Source organism: Parus major, chromosome 15 (genome assembly GCF_001522545.3).
Source record: "Parus major isolate Abel chromosome 15, Parus_major1.1, whole genome shotgun sequence".
NCBI lineage: Eukaryota > Metazoa > Chordata > Aves > Passeriformes > Paridae > Parus > Parus major.
In genome coordinates this window covers 6382100-6408528 of record NC_031784.1, presented here as the reverse complement: position 1 = coordinate 6408528, position 26429 = coordinate 6382100, and the positions used below count along the sequence as shown (strand labels likewise).

The following is a 26429-nucleotide window of genomic DNA, read 5'->3' as shown; positions in this document are numbered from 1 at the left end:
TTATAAGCTATGCAATTCCCACTCCTCTCTTTGCCCCCAGCCACATGTTCCCACCTTCTCTCTTGTACCCATACCTTTATGACTAAGTGGTGAGACAACTCAGGAAATTAGCCCCAAAAAACCCCAATTTTTTTTCTCATCACATTAGCTTTTGGCTGGTTGAGTTCTCTCCAGCAGTTATGAACACTTACACTGTTGGCTGAGGGTGAGGGAACATGTGGCCAGAAGCATCAGGGAGGGAGCTGGACACCCCTCTCCCTGTAGGTGGGACCATGCTGGAAGCACAACAAAGGGCAAGCTCTCCCTGCCCTATTTACAGGGATCTTCCAAAGTTCAAAGGAGGATGAGGCTGGAACCCAACCTGGTTGTTTAGAACGTGTGATGTCAAACATACAATTAGCTGTTTTCTGCAAAAGTAACTTTGAATTCTGTGCAAAACCACACTTACAGCTACTCCAGAACTTGCTGTTCTGTGGGAGAGGTTCCCAGGATGCATCTTCCTTCAATAATCTCCTGTATATTGCTGCAACTGACTTGGGCACCTACTTAATCTGTGACCTTACAGCTCCTGTCAAGCAGACTGTGACCCTCTCTAGACTTGTATTATCCATTACCAAATTTTCATTTTTATTAAATGCAGCAGAGACTTTTTCCCTTCTCCTCTAGGAAGCATGAATTCTCTTTTGTCATTTATTCCACAAATGATTTATACCAAGAGCCTGTCAGCTATAGGAGGTGCTTGTGCTTACTATACCTGCAAGTAGCTCTGTCCTTTCTGGGTCATTACTAATAAAGCACTTATCCCTCATACAAGCACAAATGCCTCCCTGTGCTCTCACAGGTATTTATCTGAGCACTTCAGAGTCCTCAGTGGATTTATCCTCACAGTGCTCTGCCGAGCTGGGCACTGACGTGATTTCTGTTACACAGAGAAAGAACAGGGCTTGGAGACTGAACTCAGCTCTTTGCTGCTCCAAGGAAACAATCTCCTGAATCAGGATGCTGTAACCACCGATGATTCTTCCTTACTCTCCCCACCTGCTTCCTCTTGGGACAGCAGGAAACTGCTCCTGCTCCATCCCACATTCTCTCCTTTACCAGAGATCCCTGCTCCAGCAGAGCACTGCTGCTCCAGCCTGCAGGAGAGAGAGCTTCAGCCTCTGGGGCCTTTCCTTACTGCTGAAGTGCTCATGAAAGAGAGCATCAAACCCACACCTCCCAGCCTGCGTGACCCAAATCATCACCCTCTGTCCTGGCTCCCCATTCACAGATGACTCATGAGATGAAGTCTCCCCACTGCTCAGCACCATCACTCTGCAGCCAGCCAGATTTCATGAACAACAGTAAAACAAATATATTTGTCTTGCAACTCCAGCGCCAAGACAAGCAAGGAGCAAAGCTGGGGGCCAACTGTAACACCACAGATTTTGGCAGTCAGCCCTCTTTCCAGCTCCTTTTATATTTTCGTCCCAACTTTCCACCTAGGTCTCCCTCTTTTTTGGTATTTCTGGGCAGATCATAACACCCACCAAAGAGCAACAAACGCCTGCGTGGCTCAGTGCTTGCCCTTGATGAATTAAGGCACCTCCACACTCGCTCCTCTCCCACTCTTTCCAGCACCACTTTATCACACACAAGGCCCAGAAACCTGTTGCTGCTGTGTTTCTCTTTTAAACCCTAAAGCCAACTGGCAAACTAGAATTTAACCACACAGCTGCTGAATGCAGTTAGATTAATACATGGTGGCCAAACAAAACATTGCTTTTAAAATGCAATTTGTGCTTGGCACTGGACACATTGGGAAAATTCAGAGCAAGCTGCACTACAGACCAGCTCATAATCCTATGCAGAAAGTGCTTTGATGCCCCCAATTTACATCTGACAGCCTTAATGCATTTTGGAAAGAGGCAGTAGAGTAGAAAGCCCTTGCATTAATCACGACTGATGTAAGAAAACTAATTTTTGCTTCTACTTGGTTGTAAAATTCTTTGTGTGTGCACACCCCATCTTCCAAAATCTAAAAAAAAATCACAGCAAGATGGTGGAAAAAAACTGAGAAATTCTGGCAAGTTATAACTTTTATCCTGAAAAGTCCTCCTTTACTGATCCAAAACATACCTTGCAGTTTTCTGGTGGCATGGGGGAAAGGAAGGTGTAACAAAAGGTTTTCACCTGTGATTATCTTGCCTGACCCTCCATCCTGCTGTACTGAGCTCTGTTGGTCTGCACAGGTATTTATGGTCAATCTCTTGCACACAGAATGCATATTTCTCCACCACAATAAAAGTTAGTTCAAAGCAGGCTGCTCCCATTGAAGTACTTGGGAGTTGTTTTTTTCCTTCCATCAGCTTGAGCAGGAGTTGGGTTGGGCTCACTGAGATAGTCTGCTCCAGGAAAATCCTCACTTGTTGATTAGGGCTCAGCAGGAATAAACACAAAGAGTATTTTATTTTCTTTGGTAACTCCCATTCCCCAAATAATTTGAAATTAATCCTCCAATTTAATTTCAAGCTGCTTTTCTGCTGCGCTTGGTTGCTGAAGGAGAAAAGATTCTGGAGAAAGCAGCACAGGTGAATTACATTTGCTCAACATTTTCAGCATTAAATAATCTGCACATAACTCAGGCTCGCTCCAACGGTACACTGCACTGACCTGACATAAAATATAGCTCTGCTAAGCCAAAAAAGATAAAACAGGGATACCTTCATATTTAAAGGAGAAACAGTGAAGGATTTCAGACTTTAACGAGATACAGATGCCGACCACTGAATGAATCACTCCGCTCATAATTAAAGAGTCTTCTGATGTCTGAAGACTCTTCCTGTCATGAAAACTCTTGGATGCCATTTCATCTCCATCCTAAGCCTGATTTCAGACTGAAAGAGGGGAATCCAAATGTTGATGTCACCCCAGACACCACTTATATTCTCCATTTCCCTTTTGAAGAACTCGGTATTAATTTCTGTCTATTCGGGTTTTATGTTTTTATAGGTCTTCAGGCACCCTTAGAGCTAGACAGGAGATATGAAAAATCAACAATGAACCAAGGAATTTCCAGGCACCGTGCTTTAGCATTTCATGCAAACCAGCAGTATTTAAATCAGGGATCTCTCTCACTAACCCACAGTATAAAATCAGAAAATTCCACTTTCGCGTACAAGAACACAACAAAAACATTTTACAGTTTTGTTGATGTTTCAATGTAACAATTCAAGGATCCCAGAGGAGTGAAAGTCACAAGAAGTTGGAGCTTTATTACTATTATTATCCAGCTGGGCTACCTGGGGGTAAAAATAAAAAGAAAGGAGAAAGCAGCATCCAAGCACAACAATCTTTTCATGAGATGCCCAAAAGCTTGTCTTCCCTTACAACCTGCATGCCCAAAAAAGGCCCTTTTTTTGCCAATTAGGTTGGAATTCTCTATTTTAATTTACTTACCATTACTACTCCCTGAGCATGAATAAATCTCTCAGCTTTTCTGCTATGAGGTAAAGGAATGATTTAAAAAATAATAAATAAATCACTCTTATCTTGAGCTGAAATATCACCTGAGGGTGCTTTTGCTTCTCTGCAGCTGCAGCCTCCCCAGGGAAGCTGGTCCCCATGCTGAACTAGCCCTCATGCTGCAAATTTCTCCTCATGTCTCTTCTGACAGCCTGTATCCTCCCCCTGGACAGTGATGTCCAGAATGAAATGTACTGCAGCCACCACCAGAACTGAATAAAGGGAACAAAGTGCTTTGAATATTTTATAGGAAACCATATTTCTGTTTCCTGATGACTTTTTTCCCCCCACCCCTACAAAAAGATGCCATTGCAGATGCCAGGGCATTTTGTGATCAAGCTCCTTTAAACCCCAAACCCTCACACTTTATCATTTCTGGTAGAAGAGGTACTCAACCACTTCTGGTCTTTTACAGTTCAGTCCTTCTTTGCTTAGCACTGCTAAGCTGGAACCCTCCTTTTTCAGACCTTTTCTGTTATTTCAGATCCCCTGAATCCTAGTCCTGAACTTGGCTGTGCTTGTACCTGTGTCAGCTTGGCAGGACCTGCAGAGCAACTGTGATCACTGGCTTGTCTTCCAAGTGTTAATGGAGATGGAGATTGCTGAGGAGCTCCACCTCTTCCAGGGACTGCTGCCTTCTATGTGCTTAAAAACAACTTCATCATCTTTATCATACTCTCCTGAAAAATATTCCCTAGGCATTACAGGCTTCCCAGCCTGCAGCTCCTCCCTTTCTCCCTTTTTGAAAGATATCCCATTAAATTTTCTTTTCTGCAGTCTTCTCAAGCCTCATTTGTCCTCCACAGATTTTCAAAGATTATCACTAATGGCACTGAAATCACTTAAGCCAGTTTTCTAACTATCTGGAGCTGAATTCCTCCAGGCTCTGCTCTGCATTCAAACCTATTCTTTCCCTCTTTTCTGAGAGCATGCTGGCTGCAGCTGACCCTCTCAGGAAGAACAGAAGGAATAAAAAAGTCATTTGGTACTTCTGCTTTCTCACTTCCATCTTCTAAGAGCTTTTCCTTTCCACAGAGCAGCAGACTAACTCATTCCCTGGCCCAGCTCTTGCTGCAAACACATTCACAGAAACCCCTCTGGCTGCCCTTTTAGTCTTTTGCCAATTGTGGCTCATTTGGACCTTGGCTTCTCAATTTTCTTTACATGTTCATGATAAAATTATTCTCAGTACTTCTACCTATTCTCCAATATTTTTATGTTGCTTTTGAGTTTCAGGTCATTAAAGACCCCGTGATTTAGCTAAAGTAATCTCTTACTATGTTTCCCATCTGTCCTCTCCATTAAGGGAGTTCTACTTGTGCATTGAATTTACTTCTCTAAGAAACCTTTAACTCTCCCAAACTTCCTCTTCAGCCAGAGCAGCTTGCCAAGACTGCAGCTCTGAGCTGACTGAAATCCACTTCCCCGAAACCCATTGTCTTCCCCATGCTGCTCTCCCTACTTTCCTTCTTAATAATCAGCAGTCTGGCAATCCAGAAATGTTTTTGTTTTAGAAAGGCTATTCTGCCCAGGTGGACTCATTTCCTAAATTCCTAAATTTCCCAAGGACTGAATTCCAGTTACAGATCAGTTTGCATCTGTTCTGCTTTGGGTTCTGGAGATGAACAAAGGTGTACTTCAAGCACTTAGAAGAAATTTTCATGCCAAAGTATCACAGTCAAATCTGTCCGGCTACAAAACATCACCTCAAAATAGAGGAACTGGCAAAGAATGAAGGGAGAGGATTAAAAAAAAAACAAAAAAAACCCTCAGATTTTTCTGGAAGGACAGACAACACATCCTCCAAAGCATCTGAATCTTCAGCTCAGTGTCCTTAGAAAAGGCTGCAGAATCCGCCTTGCTGCTGGCAGAAGATATAATGAAGGATTTAAGTACAGGTTGTAAAATTCTATGTGCTGTCCTAGATAATTTATACCTTTCCAAATGATGCCTCTCCATTCCTCAGATACGGGAGATCACCCTGGAGGAGTCAGCCCTGACCCCAGTCCTTTCAACATCCTCTCTCTGCACAGGGGATACTTATATCCTCCAGCCGTGTTCGCTCGCAGTAGCAGTCGATAGGAAAGAGTGACTTAGACAGAGGAGCTCAGAAAGAACAAATATTTTTACAGCAGCCCCCTAATACTTGGAGCAGGATGGGAAGATGACAGCATGGACAAGGGAGCCATTGAGAACAGCACTGCTCCTAACATGTGCTTGGGAAGATATCTGTTATCTGGGGTCTGCCAGCTGGCTCCTGTGTGCACAGCATCACCCTGCCTTTAACTCTGTTTGCTTTGCCGTTCCCACAAATGCAGTCTTTGCCCTGCACAGAAACCCCCTCCTGCTGGCAGCTGTGATTAACCAGCCCCAAGGAGCCCCTGCCAGCCAGGCTGCAGCAGGGCCAGCCCCACTGGAAGCACAGCTACCCAAAACAATCCCCCAACAGATGAACACTGTGCCCAGCACTGGGAAGGAAGCAAACTCTCTGCCCAGGCCTGTGTTAATCCCACCATCCTTCCCAACACCAAATCTGCCAATGGTTGACTTTTGCAACTTCTCATTGAGCATCCCTGGGAGGACCTGCACCCCATCTCCAGCTCTACATCATCCTTCAGCAAAGATGATTCTCCTGTCCCCACTCCTGAAGCCCAGCTATCACCCAGAAGAAATCTTCCTTGACCCTTGAAGAGAAGCAGGAGACATCAGCCAACAGTGTAAGTATGGTGCAAACAATGAGTTATCCACAACCTGATCCATACTTGCAGCTTAATTTCTGGCTGCTCCCCATTGGGCCATACAGGTGCTCTCAATGTATCAAGCTTCATCCTAAAATAGTTGAGGTCCTTGCTCCCATTATAATCTTTGGCCAAACTCCACTCCTAAGAACATCTGGATGCTGTCAATTTGCCCTCTCATGCAAATTAGGATTATTACATTCCCTTACAGAAGCTGCCTTTCTTCTATTAATTTGCTCTTACCCAACTATTTGCACCTCCATCAAATATCCTAAGCTGTCTGTATCAATATTTGAGTTGCTAGTTTATTTTTCTTTCTAGCTCGTTTCCATTTATGGCGTGCTTCTCCATTTAATATTAAATCGACAGTGACAGATCATCACCCTTTTTCTAAATTCACTAAATGGTTTAATAATATAATTTTGAGAAACAGATTTGTGGCTTGCACGCACACACCAAGGCAAAATAAAGATGACAGCGCATTTGAACAAGGCAGCAATAAAACAGTGATAGTAATAAAGAATAAAAATGCTATTATCGGGTTGCCATGGGAACCAGCATTCAAGGACTCCAGGTAACGTTGTAAAACATGCCACTGAGCATAAAGCAGCTAAGCAGGTTAAGAGGTTATTTATTAGGCTGCGACGTGTTGTGCAGTGCCCTCTGGTGAGAGCGCAAGAGAGGCACAAAGGGGCTCCAAAGCAGGCACAAGATCCCAGAGTTTGTGCCCCGGGAGCATCACCCAGAACTGGGAGGGGATGGCCACAGGCAGCGAGCACAGGCCAGGCTGGTGCAGAGCTGTGCAGGGCTGGCACCAGGACAGGCACCCAAGGCTGCTCTCATCTTCCTCCTGTCCCAGCCACGAGCTCCTCAGCGCACACGGAGCACCAAGGGCTCCGGGAAACACCTCTGTAGGTGGGATGTGCCAGCTTCTGCAAGGGCTGCTCTTCCTGCTGAGGGGAATGGGACCAGCTAAGATGAAAGCCACAGCAGGTATGATTAAAGCCAGCAAGCACAATCCTTGGGCACAGCGTGTTTTCTTAAGGACTGAAAGTGGAACTCGTTCCATGCCCAGAAATGTCACTAAAATTAGCAGCAGTTCCCCACGTGGAGGGGTTCCAAACCCTCTGGAGCTCAGGGACACACACCACTGCATGAGGAGCACATAGAAATGAGTCAAGGGAGCCCATGTGCAAACAACAACAATCCAATTCAGAAATTCAATTCAGCTCAAGGTAAAAGCAGGCCGAGGTGTCCCATCCTACACAAGACAAAAATACGTAGATACCAGTCAAACACAAGATGTTCTTGAGCATCTTGACAAGGTGGAACACCCCCACACACACAACAGAGCATGCTGCCAAAGCCTTTTGAGTGCAGTGTGCTCCCCTGCACCCTCACTGTGACTCTCCAGGCTCACGGGGACATGTGGCTGATGGCCATGTCCATCACTGCCAACAGCAAACATCGAGCCTATTTCAGGTACCATTAGTTAACATGAAGCATTTATCTGGGGGAGCAGAATAGACTGCTTACAAATATCACAGCACAGGCTTTTCTTTCTTTCCCACAGGCCTTTCTGTAGGGAAATCAATACAAAACCTAGTTAAATGATTTTGAATAAATACTGTTAACATTTTGTATAGATTGGCTCCTCCAAAACTGAATCAAAGCTAATACCATCCTGATCCATCACCCTTCCTGCCACACCTAAAATAATGGAAATCGTAACAGAGAGAGGATGATTTTTAAGCCTGCCAAAACCTGCTAAACACAAGGCATGGCTGGATTAGCATTTTCTATTAGCAAAGCCTATTTAGCCTAATATTCTGCAGTGCCTTCCATGCAGCTTTGCTGTTGGGATGAGGGTCAGTGCATACCCAGCCTGCCAGCACTACTCTGCCAACAGCCAGCTCCCAAACCCACCACAGCTCTGTGGCTAGCAGCAGGTTTGGATTTGTCTTTAAACTGCAGAAATACTGCTGGGAGGTGGAGGGGGGCTGGAACATGGAACCCATCTCTCCTTGTTTTCCCCTGCACTGTTAAAGCTGTCAATTCAATTCTCCTCCCACTAAGTGGCACCAATGCACCGCAAACCACAACGAAAACATCTGTACAGACAGCTTATAAATAAATATTCCCCTGTCTTCCTGAGGCTGGCCCGCAGCAGGGGAAATCAAACAAGCAGGGGCTGCGTGCGGGAAGGGAGGGCAGGGCTGGCCAGCTCTGCCCCAGCACAGCCTCCAGGTATGGCTCTCCTCCCTCATAAAACCTTTAATCACCTGCCATGAAGGAAATGCAGCTTACAGGGACACAAGGAAAGAGAAAAAGTCAGAGGTAATGTTGTGTTTGCTGCACACCCAATACCTGATCTCTCTTTGAGAAGAGAAGCGGTGCAGGGACAGTAGCAGACATTGAAAGCCATGGAGCGTTGAGCCAAGCCCAACCCAGAGTCCCTGCAGTTGAACTGCATATAATCCACACCACAAATCACACCCTGAATGTCAGGCACCGCAGTTTTTCTTCCAGACAGCCCTTGTGAGGCCCTTTTGTTCAGGAGAGCTGTAAGGACTGCCCTGAGTTCCTGGCTGAATCGCCAAGGCTTTGCCCAGCAAAGCCCAACACTTGTGTTACTGGAGAGCAGGCATGTGGGGCAGAAACAGCTTGGCTGTAAATCAAATCTACTGTAAAAAACACAAATCCGTGGCTCAAATTTACTGTAGCTGGGAAAAGGTTATGAAATAAGAAGCCCCATTTCTGTTAACCATCAGGCAAGAACAGAAACTAACAGGGGAAAATGTCGAGCAGGAAAAACATCCAGCATCTTTTCACCAGTGCTCTTGAGAGAAGTGGCAATTAGCCAGAAATACCAGTGCAAATGCCAACAATGAGCAGTTTGGGACACCACAGTTTCCCTTGTCATGGCCTGTCCTTTGGAAGAGTGATGCCCCCATGGTCCCTCCAAAGTGTGGAAACCAAGTCGTGTGTTGAGCAAAGAGCTGAGCAATGCCTGGACAGGAGAAGCAGGACCCAGCAGCAAGGGATGATTGGTCTCAGTGGTTTCACCACCATCTGCCTCACATTTGCTCCAGCAGAAAGCTGCTAGAAGACAGCAGCTCTGTAACACATTCCCACACAGGCCAGCCTGGCCAGACACACAGAGCCCAGTGCTGGAAGCTGACAGACATTGACTCCTCCAGCCCAGGAGAACTGCCTGTGGCTGACAGCCACCACACTCCAGACCAGACATACCAATCTGCCCTCCTAAATTAGCAACATGCAGTGGCCACAGAGGAATAACTTGCCTTCATCTACAACAGAGCTAACAGCCACAATCACCACCTTTTTATACAGCAAGTCTGAGCAGCTATCCCTAAGGGGAGGAAGATATCCCTAAGGGGAGGAAAAAAGAGCTCATAGGCACCTCCTGAGTTTGTTTTTAAAACAACACTCACAGATGTAGGACTGACATTAAACCTCCTGTGCACTGAAACCAAAACAGGGAATAAAAGTATCCCCTCAGTCTTGAAGCATTCCAAATACCCTGCACTGAGCACTGGAGCATCAAGTCACTGGCCAGGGATGTTGACTTGCTTCTTTGTGCTCCCTCCACCTTTCCCCATGCAATATCCAACAGCTGATTATTCTGTTGTTTGCAGTAGACTGAAGTAATTAAGCTTAACCCTAGTCCTGTGGGAGTCCCAGAGAAGGTTAGTGATCCACAGGCATGACACGCTGTTATTTATAGCTGATTAAGTTCTATTTATCTACATTTAAATGTTGCAGGAGATGGGAAGAGATCCCAAAACACATCTGTGTCTTATTAGAAACACCAGCTGTGTGTGGTAGCTTAAAGTTTGCCTTTCTTGAGAGGTTATAAGGAAAAGAAAAACCAACCCTGAATAACTCAAATTCTTCACTGTAGCTAAATAAATTGGTGTGGTTTAGTCATAATCTTCAAGATGTAAGCCCGCCATCCCATGCAACTGACCTGCTTCTGGGGTCAAACTCAAACCCAAAATTAGCCAGGCCACTTTGAAGCTGTTCTGAGCACTGTAATTGCATTTAGTTTTTACTGTAAGACTGTTCATGTCTTAAGAGACATGAGAAAGGTGACCAGCGGGTCACAAACCAGGTCTTTAGAGACATAACTTCTGAGCCTCTATGCATTTCCTAACTGCACTGTGGTTTCACTAGTTAGACCCTCTTCATGTATATGCTCTATTTTCTCTCTCACACACAGAGGAAGACAAGCAACCTGAGGGGATGCAGTTTTGTTACCACCCTTTCCTCCAGGCAGATGTGGTGCTAGGGCCCACAGCAACCACTGAGACTGGTATTAAAGCCTTTGTGCAATTTGAGTTACTGCCTTTTTGCTGGTAGAGAACAGTGACAGAATTACTTGCACGTAGGATATAATGAAGAGTTACAATAATAGTATCATCATAACTATAGAGTCAGGCTCTAGAGGAAGGGACACCACTGTCTTGTCACTATTTTCACCAAATCACAGAGGTAATGCAGAGTTTACCTCCTAATTGCCAAAGCAGAATGTGCTGAAGGAAGCATCAAACTGAGATCTCCTTCTGTAAGGAGTCCTAGCTGATCCATCCAGATAGCAACAGGGGGGTAGAGCAGGAACATCCAGCTTTTGTGGCTGCAGAACTGTAACTCTCCCTAAGACACTTCTTAAGAACGAGAAGAATGACATATCATTTGCCTCTTCCCACTGCAAACCACTGGTGAGCTGCAAGACCTTTGTTGGTAAGTTCCAGCCCAAGAAGAGCTGGCTGAGTTTCACTTTTAGCATCACCTGAAATGGAGCTGAGATTCAAAATGAAATTTTAAGGTAAAAAGCAAAACCTCTGAGTTTTGTGAAGAACACTTTGAAATGCCTCACCTTGGCTTTGACAGCTTCTTCTCACACAGGAATCAGTGAGACTGTGTCCACAGGAGCTCAGTGAAACTCTGCACCTTGAAGGGAAGACCCACAAGGACACCTTGCACCCAAAGCCACTGACTGCAATCCTCTGATGGACCATGAACCCCACCACAGAGCAACTGCAGCTCACTTGGGCTTCCTTTGCAATCCTCAGCCACAGTCTGACCCATGGGTAAAGCCACCCTGCCTTCCCTGTGCAAGTTCTCTCCATCTCCTGGCTCTGACCATCCCCATCCAGCGCAGAGATTGGGGACTCCTGGCTCTCACCAGTCCCAGCCCACATCTCCTCCAGTGATGCAGCCCTGGGCTGATGTTAACAGAGCGTTAAACCTCAAATTAGAGCACGGCTGGAGCAAGCCTGGGATATTTCCAGTTTCCCCTAGGAAGGCAATGCTGCCAGCTCTTTGTTTTGTAGTGAGGCATGTGATAATTTGGCATCATCTTCTAAGTTCTGAAATTTGCTGGAACAAAAGAAATGTTGAGCTTTCATTAAGAGGAAAAAACAAAGTGTACAGTCTCAAGTCATAAACACAGACTTGCAAATACAGCCCATGAGTGCCTGAATACAATTAAGAAGACTCTAAACCAGTGCTCATTAAGTGTCTCGGTTGCTGGATAGCTTATTTGTTCATTCTTATTATTTGATTAGATTTGATAACTCAAATTGTTTGGAGCTGTATTTCTGCTGTGGTTCATCTGTTGCTAAATTCCTTTCACAGGCCTCCTTTACAACCCTTAGGAATTCAGGTGGTCACTCTGCAGAGTTATTTTAAAACTGATGTTTTGAGATATACTAATATAGAGAACTATCAATCCCTTAAATTTCACTTACTGGTGCTTTTGGATGATGTGTTTCAGCAGTTGCAGGCAGGCATGGGCATACATTCAGTAAGTCAACTGCCAGAAAAATTCCTCCCATATTATAGGAAAAATAGAAGCATTTCAGTTTAAAAACAAAGAAAGAAACCCAACAAAAACAAAGCCAACAATGAAGCAAAGTCTGGTTATTCCAGAGTACAGTTTCCCCTGGTACTTTGTGTTGCAATTATTGACATATCCCCAGATAGTCAAACTCATGTGGTCCAAAGTTTTGTTGTGGACTTTGTAGAACAGGTTGTGCCTGAGCCAACTGGACCACTCAGTTTGTTATCAATTTGTTATCAACTCAGTTTGTTATCAGTTGTTCCTCAGTTTGACCTGAGGAACAGGGGACACACCAGATTTGCTTCTAAAGGGGGGGAAAAAAAAAATGAAATCACTGAGCTACACAAACCACAATAAAAAGCAAAACCAAATTCAAGCACACTATAAGAGGCAGGTTCATGTTGCAACCACCCTGACATCTCCAGACTCTTGGGTTGGAGGAACAGCACAAATAACCAAGATGAGGAAGCACCAACACCTTCCACTTCTCTGTAACTTCAGCTATAACTGAATGCAGCTCCTGGCAGAGCCACATAACCTCAGGACAAGAGTATCTTCAGGTACACACAACAGCAACAGGATGAGTACTCCTCTAACAGCAGCAGTATTTCTTCCTCATGTTTTTTTCAAAATGTTTTTAACTTTATACTTCAGCTGGACAGGCTAAAAACACGAGTAGAGATGGAATGCCTGAATGCACTGCTTTACTATTAATCCTAATAAGCACGAGCAGAAATCTGAAAGCAAACACTACAAAGGATTTTCACCACAAAAATTCAACCTCAATTTCCATTTTCTAACCATAGTCCTACAACTTCGAATTTTCCTTGTTGTACTTATGAGTTCCTCTGCTTCCTCCTTTCAAATTATATTTACACAAAAAACAAACCAATCTGAATTATTCTGGAAAACTACAGCATACACGCTCTCAGATTTGCAAGAGCTGCTGAGTGCATAATTTATTAGAAGAAAGGCAGAACCAAAATACAGCCAATACCATATAAATCACCTTCAATAAGTAGACAAAAACACCACATTGGTTTCTGTAACCCTGTTTCTGTCCCATTCATTGCATGCAGATGGGATGAATTCAACTGGAGGCTTGTTACTGGTCTCTATTTAAAAATAACCCCACAAAATCACAAACCCCGAGAGATAACACAGTCAAAAATAGTAGGAAGAACACAAATGTGCTGCACAAACACAGAATAGATTTTTAAGGGCTGGTGTTTTACACCCTCATTCAATGAACTGCTGTAAACTAACAGATTGTTACAGGAACTTTGGGGAAGTACCCAGAGAAAGCTCCCAAACCTGCTGTGTCACCCAACCTTTTGTATCCTCCAGAAACAGCTCAGAGTCTGAAATGGGATCGGACAGCAAGAGGCACAGCAGTACCTTGGTTTTCTTCTCTCCTCAGCATTCACCTCCTCTCCTCAGCACGGGTCCCCTCCTCTATGCACATGCACTGCTCCCCAGAAGTGCTCAGAAGAGGCTGCCTGGCTCAAAATAATGAGAATCTAAAACAACAGCTTAAGCACTTAAATAAAAACATGAAACAAAAGAAGAGAAGGGGGGCAGACAAAAAAAAAAAAAAAGAGGTAGTGGAATAAATCCAAGCGTAGCTCTTGCAGCTCAGAGCCCCTGGCAAGTGCCAGCAGTTTCAAAAGAGCTGTAATCTCTAAACTGTTATCAAGGTCTTATCACACTCCAGTTCTTATCTAAACCAAACAATCTCTAGAACAGCAGCTGATAAGGCATCCTGACAAGGTAATTTCAGCAATTTAAATCCACTGCTACAGCCATCATACACTGAGAATATTTTAACACCCTTTCCAGTTTAACCTCTAATCTCTCTTCCTCTGTTCTTTCCAAACACAAGGCCAATTTTTCTCTCCTGCAGCCAGGCACACTTCCTGCCATCGTTCGTGTTACAGGCAGGTGCCCTTTGAGCTCTCCCCTCCGGTGGCACAGCCCAGCCGCCAACGCCAGCTTGCTTAATCAAAAGGATCATTATTTTCCCTCTGAATTCAAGTGGCCATTTTCCCCGGCTCCACAAAGGTCCATCGTTAAAAGCGGTGGCTACATCTGTCACAAGCTGCTGTGTGGGAGAGGAGAGGGAAATCAAAGGCAGCAAACATGAGGCAGGATCAGCCCCAGCCCTGGTGTGACTGGGTGTAACACAGCAGAAATATGTTCTTCATTGTCCCGTGGGATTTTCACCTAGAACATCTCACACACATGCCACAAGGCAGGATTAGCTCAATGGCTCATCTTCCAAAATCATTCACTGGCCAGAACATCCAGTGTCTCCTTCTACTTTTTTTTTTTGGCAACAGACTTCTTATATCAGGCTAGACTGTGATATATGGGACATCTGAAAACACTTACTCATCCTAAATGTGGCTGGCAAATGATATACAAAACCAGCTACCTCTACTGGACAGAGGCATCAGTCCATCTGATGCAACTTCCTCTGGTCACCAAACACTGCTTTGACACAATTCCTAATTATTTCTGTCTTTATGCTGGAGCAGAGAAGTGATATTAAGCTAAGACATTGCTGTGACTCCAATGCTAAGCAGAACTTGCCTGTATCACATAATTCTTCTGTCCACAGCACAGGGCAGAGCAGCTTTAGAACCAAAGGAGTTTACCCTGGGCTTTCCACTGCTCCCACAAGGCTGGGGAGCCAAACTCAGCTCTTGTGCAATGGCCCTGGGCACACCCAGCACCTGCAAGAGCAGCAGAGCCACCAAAGTTACCCAAAGTGACCAGAGGAGAGCTCCTGGAGGATCTGTGGTGCTGTCACTTCATGTGCCAGAGGTGCTGTCTTTGTATAAACAGATAGTGAACAGTTCAGACTAGAGAAATTGCTCAATTCCTTCAGCTTGAGCTTCCCAAATCAGGAAAGGGAATTCAAAATTTCTTGGTATATGCACACCAGAGAAAAAAAAAAAAAAAAAAAAAAAAATCAGATGTTGCAAACCCCAAGAAATCGCTAAAGATGGAAAATTCTTCTACACCTTATTTCAAAACCTTTCTTCAATCAAAGGTTAATGAATCAAGAGACATACCAGATGCAAACTCCCATTTTCCTCTATAAATCAGTGTCTGACATGTGAAGTGCAAACTAATTTGTTTACATTACAAGACTTAAATATGGTTAAAGAAATAATAGAGTGTCTTCAGTTTTAATCAGAAAAAGTATATCCTGAGTACCAGAAAAATTACCCAGCACAGGTAGGAACAGAACTATAAATATACCATGGTAGCCTTCATTAGCCCAAAGAGAGATGAGTTATTATTTCCTTTCTCTTACACTGTAAAAACCAATGATTTATTTTAACCCCTCTGACTGGGAAAGCATTGGGTTTCTGACATCAAGGAAACCCACCAGTGGTGGTCTCATTCACGAGGTATGAAAACCTGGGTGTATATGAATATTGCTCTAAAGGAGGTGACATCAAGATCTGACAGCATGAGTGCCTACCATATAGGAAGAAAATGATCAGCTAATCCCAAAAGACATGTGGTTTGTATCAAAATACACATCATCTCTGTGTTCCTCCTGCAAGGCTTTTTCTGGGAGGTTATTTGGGCTGGATGATGTGTTCTAATGGGTTCCTATTGTATAATATTTGCAAGGGCTGTGCACTGCCCTGGGTCCAACTGCTCTGCTCCAAGGAGAAATGAGCATCACAGCTCAAGCTGTTTCTTCAGCCAACCTGAGTGCACAGTGAGCTCGCCTGTGAAAGCACAGTCATGATGCAGCCACTCAGCATTTAAAACATCCCATCCAACCCACCATAAACTGTCACTTCAGGCATTTATGGCAGACAGTAAACACATGCTTATCAGGGAGCTGCACCCTGCAAACTCAGCCAATGGAGCAATATTTCTTATCAAATCAATGGCTTATCAGGGAACTTAACAAAAATAAAGGTTACACCATACGGTCTCCTCCTTTTTACCTCTGCTCCATCAAGATGTACAACTCTAATTAAAGCTACATTGCCCAGACTTTGTAGATTTGCTTCCTCCTTGCCTGCCCTTGAAAGCAGAAGCCTGCCTTTAAAGCAGAGCACATGGAAACAATTCCCTCCCCAGCTGTGCTGAGCTGGACAAACAGCACATGGAGCCGTGCCCACCTGCTCGGGTCGATGGCCCAGCGTGGCACTGGGGACTGCGCGTCCCCCGGCTGCTGCTTCCTGCACCCAGGGACAGCACCAAGGGCAAGAGCCAGCAGGAATGACAGAGATGTGTCTGCACAGCCCCTGGAACCACAGGGACACCATGGCTGCTGCTGATTTGGTTAACTGAATTGAGAAATGGAAGCAAACACCATGTGACAAAACAGAAAAGAGCTCCGATTCCCTTTTACCGAGAGCTGTTGAAAAATGTGAGGTCACGTTGCATGAACAAGGGCACTTCTGAAGCAAGCAAAAGTGAAGCTTTTTGTTTGACCAATTATTAAAGCTCTTCAGAAGCCATACTTCTCCACACAAAATTAGTTATTCCACCTTCTGTGGTTGTTCTGTCCCACACCACAGCCTTACTCTCTCTGCTGGCAAAGCAACAATAGCCCCCTCAAACATCAGTTGGATGCAACTTACTGCCTGTAATTTAACTTAACTTAATTAATGACCTTCTAATTAACTGCTGTTTAACAGTTGACATCATTAATAGATCATCTTCCATCCAGAAGTTTACAGCAGAGGCGCTGGAAAGTACCCACATAAACAGCAGCCAGATGGAGACTGAGGAGCAGGTGTCTTGAGTGGGTACTCGTGCTGTTACCCAAAACAATTGCTATTAAATGCCTTCACATATTCAGACATGAAAATTCCTAAATTGCTAGGGATCAGAAGAATTTCAGGTGCTGAGCTGCTGAGGTGCCAAGCTGATCTTCATGTTAACCAAAGACTTCTTTGCTTCAGGGAACAAGACTGGTGAAGCTACTCAAGACAAGAAAACGACCCTCTTGATTTTTTTTTATTCAAATCAGGTTTTTCAGATGACAAAGCAGCTGTCAGTACTACCACAGAACTAGGTGAATAATGACTTTTAAAAAATTCAATAGAAGCAGCCCAACTACTCACTCACTGCTTTACACTATACAGCTCTGGTCAATCCAAGCTTCTAATCTTGACATGTGACTGCTCCTTCTAAAAGCTGTAGCTCATCAGATATAAATTAACCTGAAAAATGGAATTACCCTGTAAAGTGGTCTGCTCTTTCCCTCTACTTTTTACAAGATCTAAGAATAAAACACTTGGGGCCTATAATCTGTTGCTGACAACACTTGATTTTGCTGAGCTGTACAGTCTGCAACAAGAATCATTAATTTCTACCTAAGAGACAGAGATGGATTTTGATCAGTATTATCCAAATTGCTGCAGCCTGAGCTCCTCCTCAGATGGCTAGGAATGCTTTCCATCTGCAAGAGCTTTCCTATTGATTAGCAGTTATTTGGTTTTCTTTCCAGAAAATCTTTAAAAATAGCTACTCATCTATTTTATCAATACTACTGACAACTTCATTGTCAAGTAAAAAAACATTAAAGCCTTTATTTTTTATTTTTTTTAACTTATTTAAACTATTACCATATAAATCTGAACTGTCTTTATGGATTACCTATGCATGCTGTTGCTACCAAGCCAGGTTAAATTTAGTTCTAATGTAATGCACTTACTTCTCAGCAAACTCATAAACACAAACCCCCCCTTGATAAGCAAGCAATAAAACCCTGTCCTTTATTGCTACCAAGGTAATTCCAACTTTAATATATCTATTATATCAGTACTAAGATTATTTTGCTGCAGCAAATTGAATTCTTCATAAAGGAAATAAAAGAAAATGCATGAGAAACGCTGAAACAAAACTCACGGTTCTGTGAGAGACCAGAGAACAGAAAATTTCAGAGAAACTGAAATTAGTACTGATATTACAAGAAAAAAAAACTTAGAATAACATTATTTTCTCACAGTGTTGCTGGGATAATTTGAAGAATGCCAAGACTAAGCATTTCTATACTGCATTCATCTGAGACTACCAGAGAAGAGGCATTAAACAGTTCACTTCCCTGCTGCCTCAAGGACAGAATTCCCAACTTCCATCAAACCAACCTGCAGCAGGCAAAATGCTGCAAGTGGAACCTGAGGTCTTATTTCTGACTCACACTTTCTCACTCCTGCAAAATCCTTCCTTTTCCACAGCCTGGATCTGATTTTCAGATTCCTGGTGTTCAAAAAAAAATTGGGAATGGGTTGAAAGATTGTGGATAGTCCTGAGAATTTACTCAATTTGTGCAAAGATTTAGGAGGCAAGTTAACCATCTGCTCTGTGTTAGAACAGCTGAGACTCAGAACTCTTGTTCCCCTTTGTGATCTTAACTCCACAGGCTCCAGAAATGTTTTCATTAACACCAGTTTTGTATTCAGACAATCAGACACTATCATCATCCAACTAAACCCCTGCTCAATGCTTTGCACCACACAACAGTTTTTAATCAATACTAATATGATTCACAAACTGATAGAGGATTTGGAAATATGTGCAGAATCTCCCATCAGAGGATGAGCCTGTTGTCACTGAGCAGTTCAAGCTTTTCCTTCAGGTGGAGAGCTGCTAGAAGCAATTAGAAGAGTTTGCACTGTATTTTCATGTTCCAGTAAGACAACTAGAATGTTTCTCAGTAAAACAAGGACTGAGAACAGAACTGAGATCTCTAGAGTATAGCACTGTGTTGTATACACTACCTACCACCCCCAGCAAAACCAAGTAAGTTGGAAAATAAGGAAAATGACAAGAAAAAAAACCCGAACTTCTATCTTCCACCATCTCACCAAACTGAAATCAAGCAGCCAAAACCTGCTGGCTTCACACAACAGAGAAATTGAAGGGAAAGGCAGGAGCAGAAATATTTCCCTCCTGTTTCCCACCTTCAGCTGGAGCAGCCCCAGCTCCCCAGGTCTGTTTTGTCACACAAAGCCCATCATTATTTGTGCTGACACAACCCTGCACAGTCCCCAAGAGCCAGGGAAAGCGTGTTCTTCACTGCAGTGAGGACAAGAAACGGTGGACAAGATGAACAATGAAAGAAAAATGTAGAGCTGGAGAAGTGAAAGCTACAGTACAGGACAGTTAGAGAGGCAGGTTAATAATTAACTCTGAAAACTTGCCATCCCCTAAATCTTTAAAAATGTTTAACTAGCAGAGCCACAGTAAGGAAAGTGTGTGATTGAGTTTTCTTTCCATTCTGCAGTGGAGGAGACTGAGGAATGAGCTCTTAAAGCCACAGAGAAGAGCACAGCAAGCTGAATAAAATGTGCCTGGCCTCGAATCCTGCCTGCTAGACTGGAAGTCCTCTACTCCTGTTTATCCTCCTCTAAACCTTGACCAGGAAAGTGAGTATCAGTATCTTTTAAGTAACAACATTCTTACTTGTGAAATGAAAAGCACTTGCTACAAGGGACAAAATAAAAAAGCTGACCTTTGACATTTTTGAAAGCTCAATAAAAGGCTCAATAGGAAGCAAAATTGTATCGTGCACCAATAAACTGTAAATTATTTTATGATATGAGAGGTTACTTAATCTAAAACTATAACTATTAAGGAGAGTGATAAGAGATAAGGAAGGTAAAGACTCAGGGACTTTTCAGTCTCGTATCTTATCGCTTCTGGTGTATTATTAACCAACTTGATTCACAATATCCCAGTTACTTTGTGATCTTTCCACAGCTGAAAACTATTACCAAATGTGAAGTATCCAGAACTTTGTTCAGTTGTGCTACTAAAACAATACAATCTTGTTTTTGATCATGCATTCAAGCCACAGTAGCACTAACACAGGGAGTTGTAAATCCTGTAGATTTTTTTTTTTCTTAAGCCCGTGCAAACTTTATTTTCATTTTACTCTGAGAAGAACAGTATGAACACTTATTACTCCTCTCCAGTCAACACACTTTTAAATCCACTTTGCAAAGATTAGTAAACTGCTCTCTAATATATTGCTTTGACATCTCTCTAACCAATTACACAAAGTTTTCCAGCAGGCATTGATTTATATTAGATGTCCACAAGAATACTCACATTAATAAAGTTGATTGTGTCTCTCACCACAGAAATTATTTAATGACAGAAACACCATGATGCACATTCACCTGCACCCAAAGGAGATCAATTCACCAGCTGAACCACCTTCCTGCTGTTGAATCTTTTATTTAGCTTGCATTGTTATTGATTTTAATTGAAAAAATCGTGATTTGTCAGAGCTTGTACTGCCTGAAAAATAAAAACTCTTTAATGTGCTGTTAGAACTCTGGGTTGTCTTGTCCACAGTGGAAGAGTATTGCTCAACTAAATGCCCATATCACAAACCTGCAAGCACACACCACACCTATGATTGTTTTAGCTGTTGTAAACTGTTGTGGTTGGATTAAACAGCTCTGAGCAGAATCCTGGGGCTTGGAGAGAGAAGGATCTATTATTTTGTTAAGTGCAATTCATCCTCCTCCCCTCTAAATCCTCTATCTGGCCAGGACTTACTCATATCAATAATCTCTCAACTTGAAGAGGTTAATGAGATTAAAATATCAGCCCGTGCTGCAACCTTAGGGACGCAATTGTGCAGGGACTTCTGTGTGACACAAACCTACATAGAGGCCAAAAATGTGGGATCTCCTCCAGGTCACTGCTGCTCCTGCACCTCAGCAAAGGTGATGGTGCCCATGAGGAAACTGGTATGGCTAAAAAACTCCCAAAACACGGAAGAAAAAGACAAAACCACAATGAAACCACTAAGAGAAGACGCAGTGGACTCTGATGCTAACCCACAGCTGTCCTGCCACGAGGCAGCAGCTGGCATTATGGAGAAAGCCAGGTGGAAAGAGGCAGCAGTGCTGCTTTGCACCAGGACCAGCTCAGTGCCTATAACATATATATATATAAATTATAATATATATAATACCTTGCTCCACAACTGTATGCAATGGATGCCCCCCATACAGCATGAAGGAGGAAGCTCTTTCTGGAGGTGGCTATTAGGTGGCTATTTTTGGCCAACAAAGCAAGAATGTCATTTTCTCTGATGCCAGGAGTGCTGTGTTAAAGAAAATGGCTGGGCAAATAAAACACAACCCAGTCTCTGCTCTTCCAGCACAAAGCTGTCTCCAGCCATTTTACATCTGGCAGCTACTTGGCTGATCCTCACCCATGCTGTACAAAATGAGGTATTTCAACACACACTTATGTTGCAAACAACATTCAAAAGCTTTTCCTTTTGTTGCAACACTGAACCAAAACAAACTTTGAAATCTCAGAAGCTGCAACAAAACAGCTTTGTCATTCCCCCAGCCAGCTTTAATCCTCACAGCCCGGAGGAGCCAGATGGCAGAGCCACAGATACACTCAGGGCTGCAGAGCCCTGTTTCAAGCAGCTCCTTCACACACTCAGCCACCAGGAGCCTCTAGCACAGGAGACGTGGGAAGCCTCAAACACTTTATATTTCTCAAGGGAAAACAATACCCTGTTTTTTCCCCACGGAAGGGTGAATGGGGAAAAACAACCCGTGGAAGTGGTTTGCAGCCAGCATTACCTATGCAAAGGAATAAACACTTCCCACCCACAGAGCTCACCCTTAACCCCTCTGTCCTGAGCAATTCTCCCATTTATCTTATTGCATCTTCTCCTTGAAGTTACACTGCCTATAATTATGCAGCTAATACAGAGAAATGGATACATAACATTGCCTCATTAGATTGACAAGAGGTTTCTTATAAAAGACATTTTTAATGCAGCTGCAGAGGAGGTAGAAGGATGAGAACTGACCTGCTTAAATATTGCTGCTCCCTCCACTGTGTCTCCCTGCTACCTTTAGCTCTGCACAGTAATAACCATTACATCTATTTCTCTCTCTCCCTCTTGGTATAAAAACTAATTTAGACCCAAAAGCCTGGTCAGATTTGAGTTGCTATTATATAACTTTTCATTTGACACACACACACCTCATTGAAGATGGGTTTTTCCTCCTGACAACAGACCTACGTGCTGTGTGTGTGGGGAATTACAGAACACCCACCTTTGCTCGGCTACGTAACATCTGCAGCATTTCAGAAAAGCAATTCTCTGTCAGACATTTCACTGAGCTACCACCAGGATCCTCCCTCCAGTCACCAGGAGAGCAGGGAGGCAGGAACCCTGAAAAGCTCTGTCAGCTCCCAACACTTAATGCTCTCTGACAACGCCTGCCTGGAGCGAGTGGCTGTAAATAGGAGGGTATGAGACATTCTTCAGCTCAGAAAGAAACAAGGGGAAAACAGAGCTGGAAGTGTCCCTAGGCTTTCTAAAATGTAAAAAAAGACTCCAGCTCGAAAGAAGTGAAAGATGGAAATCTCCCAGCATCCTGCAGCAGCAGCCAGATGGTGTTTCTTCACTTATCGAGGCCCACAAGAGCCATCTGAGCTAGAGGGCAAAGACAAACAAGCTGCAGTAATCACACAACTTACCAGCACCTGGCAGATAATAAATGCTACCACTTAACAAAACTAGAGAAAATAAGCTATGCTGTGCTCAAGAGCCTCAGCTAAAGGTAGCTAAAGGGTGCCAGCCTGTAACAGCAACTCAGGATGGTGCTCTTCTATATTCTTTCCTGTTATCCTGGATAAGGAAACAATTGGGAGGCAGAAGTCTACTGAAAACCACCCAAGTTAAGGATTTGGTCAGGCAGCCTCTGCTTGAGAAATGTGACCAATTCAGGACAGGAAATAAATATTTACCATTTCTGTAAAGCCCCAGCTCTGTTTTTTGAGCCCATGATGTGTCATGAAGGCTATCCAGTATCCAAGCACATATGATGTCCTGCTTTTTTCACCCCTCAGTACAACCCACAGTAACCAGGAAAAGAAATAAAAATGTGAGTGGAGAAAGACTGGAAATTAAAGGTCACATAGGAGCAAGCTGGACTAGCAGGAGACAGCAACAAGGTCTTAATCCAAAACAAGCAATATGAGGGTATAGGAGATTTTAGTCTCTTCTGTCCTTTCCATTGACTTCCTGTTACCACCTCCCCACTTGCTGTAGTCTGGTTTCTTGTTTCTGACTTTGGTTATGGGAACTCTTCCCTCTTTTCCTGTTTCTGCAGCAAAGACAAAGCCCCATTTAGAGATGACCACCCCCCTGGACCATTCCACTGTGATACAGGGCACCCCTGCAGCCAGAGAAAGTGGCCCTGCTCTTGCATAAGTATTCCAGGATGCTGAAATCATATTTACACACAGAAAAACACAGCAGGAGGCCTGAAGGTGTGAACTTTGCCAATACACCAGTGTGGGTCTCCACTGGCCCAGCAGCAGCTCCTCTAAGGGTCAGACTCAGCTTCAGCCTCTCTGCTGAATGAATCAGTGGTTTCTCAGTCAGGACTGCCAAAAGCAAACTGGAGCCAATGAGTGCAGATGCTGGCACTCTGGGAGCTGGACTGGATCCACTGTCTGGTTTTGTACACTCACTGCACAGCTGTCAGACAGAGCAGTTATGGCCATTACCGAGCTGGGAGAAGAATGGAACAAGATAACCACACAGAAGTGTCTGTATTTTATAATCAACTTGGAGCCATATGTTGGGATTTACTCCACAAAAGCATTCAGAGATACTCTAGTGTGGAAGTATAAAATAGCAAAGTAAAGATAACTTTTTGTGAGACTTGTTTTTCGCTGAGGTTATTTACCTACCTAAGCACACAGACAGCAAAGTGATGCTGAAACTTCACCCAACTGCATTCTCAATAGGGAAGTAAATAACTTGAACTAAGGATGAGCTCATGCCCAGTTGATTTAGAAAGTTATTAATTTATTGATCTCTAGTTCAGCCTCTCCAAAACTAAAATTAAAACCTGTTTTGCCCCTTAGTCCAAAGAGGGGTTCTGGGCCATGCACTGGGATGCTGGGAACAGGAGTGGGGACATATAGCCCAGATTTGACTAAAATGTGTATTTCTTTCATTAAAACATCAGCTTATAAACACTAAATATTGCATGTTACCTTTATTCATCAGTCATGCCGAATCCAGAGAACACACAATACCAGCTGGAAGGCTTTATACTTTTTGCTTCATGGTGATGTAAAGAAATCCATAGCATCCCCTCAGTGTCCCTCACTGGTGCAGCAGATTTGATTTTTTTAGTAGAAATCGTTTCCCCTGTTAGACACTGCTAGAAACAGTCCTGTGTTTTATGCTCCTGATTCAGAGCTACATTTCCTCTGGGTTTCTCTATGCTCACAACTGGCAACAACTATTGATCACTTCAAGCATTCTTCTCTTCTTTACCACTGCTTAAACAAACGTAGAATAAACCCAGACACCATTTCTCAAAAAACAGGCTTTGTTTTTTTCCCCCCCTGTTTTAAACAGCTGAACGTGGGCACAGCCTCACCCTGGCCTGGGCATGGCAGCACTGGTGCTTCCCTTAAAAATAACCAGACAACAATGTAAAACCCATTGTGGAAGCATGGAGGATTACAGGTAACTGCCAGATAAAGAGGAATGTGCTTATTTATTCAACTTCAACACAAATGCAGCAGAAGCTTAGGGACAAGACAGTTGAGACAAAATGTCTGCACACATTTGAAAAACCTTATGAACTCTCTTTCTTTCTATGCAATCAGACTAATTACACTTGTGTAGAAGTCTAATTACACCTTTGCATTAGCTACCAGTGAAGTGTTTCTTGGGTTATTTCTGAGCAGCCTACAATTAAACCAGCCTCATCCATTAACTGACACTTTGTGTGTGTAGTCTCACTGCTCCAATTATGTACCTTGAATCAGCCCCTGAAAAATCCTCCTTGCTGCCAAAGATATCCTGGTGAAAAATGAAGGACATTGGAGGTGGCTTGAAAAATACTGTCAGCATTAAAAACAAATGCTGTTATGCAAAGCGCTGCGTTTTATTTAAATTTGTGCTGCTTGAGATGCAAACAAGATTCATTTTGCTACATGGTTGTGCTATCCATTTATTAACTATTCCGCATGAAATCCATTTCTAAATGATTTCACTAAAGTTCATAAGCCATTTTAAAACTCAGAAACTGATGAAAAAGGAAATGATCCAGCAGCCACAAGCCTTGAACTAAAAGCCTGATGGAAATAATTTTATTTCTTAATTTAAACAGCATATGAAATTGGATTCAATCCCAAAATCATTACATGCACTTTTTAATTAAAACTTATGAAGGTTATAGCAAGTGGTTATACTTTCAGAAGGATGGAACTGTGTTTACTGTAGTAGCCTATGACTAATATTTGGCAACAGACAACAAGTGAGGCACACAGAACTAAGTTTCCACATTTTTACTTCAGTGATACACACTTTGATATCCAAACCCTGGCATCAACAAGCACTGTGACTTCAGCTGGTGATAGCTAAGCTACCTTCTCTATTTTCCAGGCATCAGTAGTCCAATGTAAACAAGAAAAAGCCCTGCAATAGGCTGCAATTTGCTCAGTGTCATCAGCTCCCACTTCTCACGGGGGATTCTGATACATCACCTATAATATACAAAATATATATTACTGACAGTAATGGGTTTTGCAGGGTGGATGAAGTATTTTTTTATAACTTATTGTCAATATTCCCACTCTACTGAAGCAGGTTCCTGAGCAAAGCAGAGCACAAATGCTGTCACATGCTCTGACACCCAGATCTAAGGACATGCTTACAGGAACAAGTGATTCTCCAAGCTCTTCCCAGAGCGGCTCCGAAGGGAAAGCCACATTCCTCACAGAGCTCAATGGGACACTCAAACCACCACTTGTGGTACAAGAGACACATTTGTGCCTCGCCTAGGTAAGCAAGAGAGCTGGATTGTGCCTCTGCAGGCCTGTGTGCCCTGCAAACCCACCAGGATGACTCCAAAGTCAGCTCAGAGCACCACACGCTGCTCACACACTGCTGTCATCCCAAAGGCTTTCTGTCTTCTGCATCCCCCTTTGCCACTCAACTCCAGCACCAGCCTGTCCACAACCAACACACCTTCTATTTCCTTAAACCACAGTGTTTGCAGAACACATTCTGCTTCTCTGTGCTAACACCTCTCTTTTCTCTCCACAGCAGTGAGTGCTTGCCCAGCACTGCCCATGTGCCCTTGGCTACAGGACAGCAGTGCCATTTACCCCCTGTCACTGCAGGGCCCTGGCTCCCTTCCTTCAGCCACTGCCCCAGTCAATGCTGCTAACCAAACCTGAACAGCTTCTGTCCACTTTCAACACCTCCCCAGTCTCCCCATTACCCACATTTTCCAGCATGGACTCGTTCACGTTGCAAA

General features: G+C 43.5%; 1 protein-coding gene and 1 long non-coding RNA gene across 15 annotated transcripts in view; one reads left to right on the top strand and one right to left on the bottom strand.

Annotated features, from left to right (window-relative positions):
• FBRSL1 (fibrosin like 1) overlaps positions 1-26429 on the bottom strand; it is a 367873-nt gene that overhangs the window by 308140 nt on the left and 33304 nt on the right. The gene's annotated exons all lie outside the window — the stretch shown is intronic.
• LOC107211776 lies at positions 19341-20429 on the top strand. Its single transcript, XR_001524299.2, has 2 exons — positions 19341-19517; positions 20235-20429. It is a non-coding gene; the product is annotated as an uncharacterized LOC107211776 (long non-coding RNA).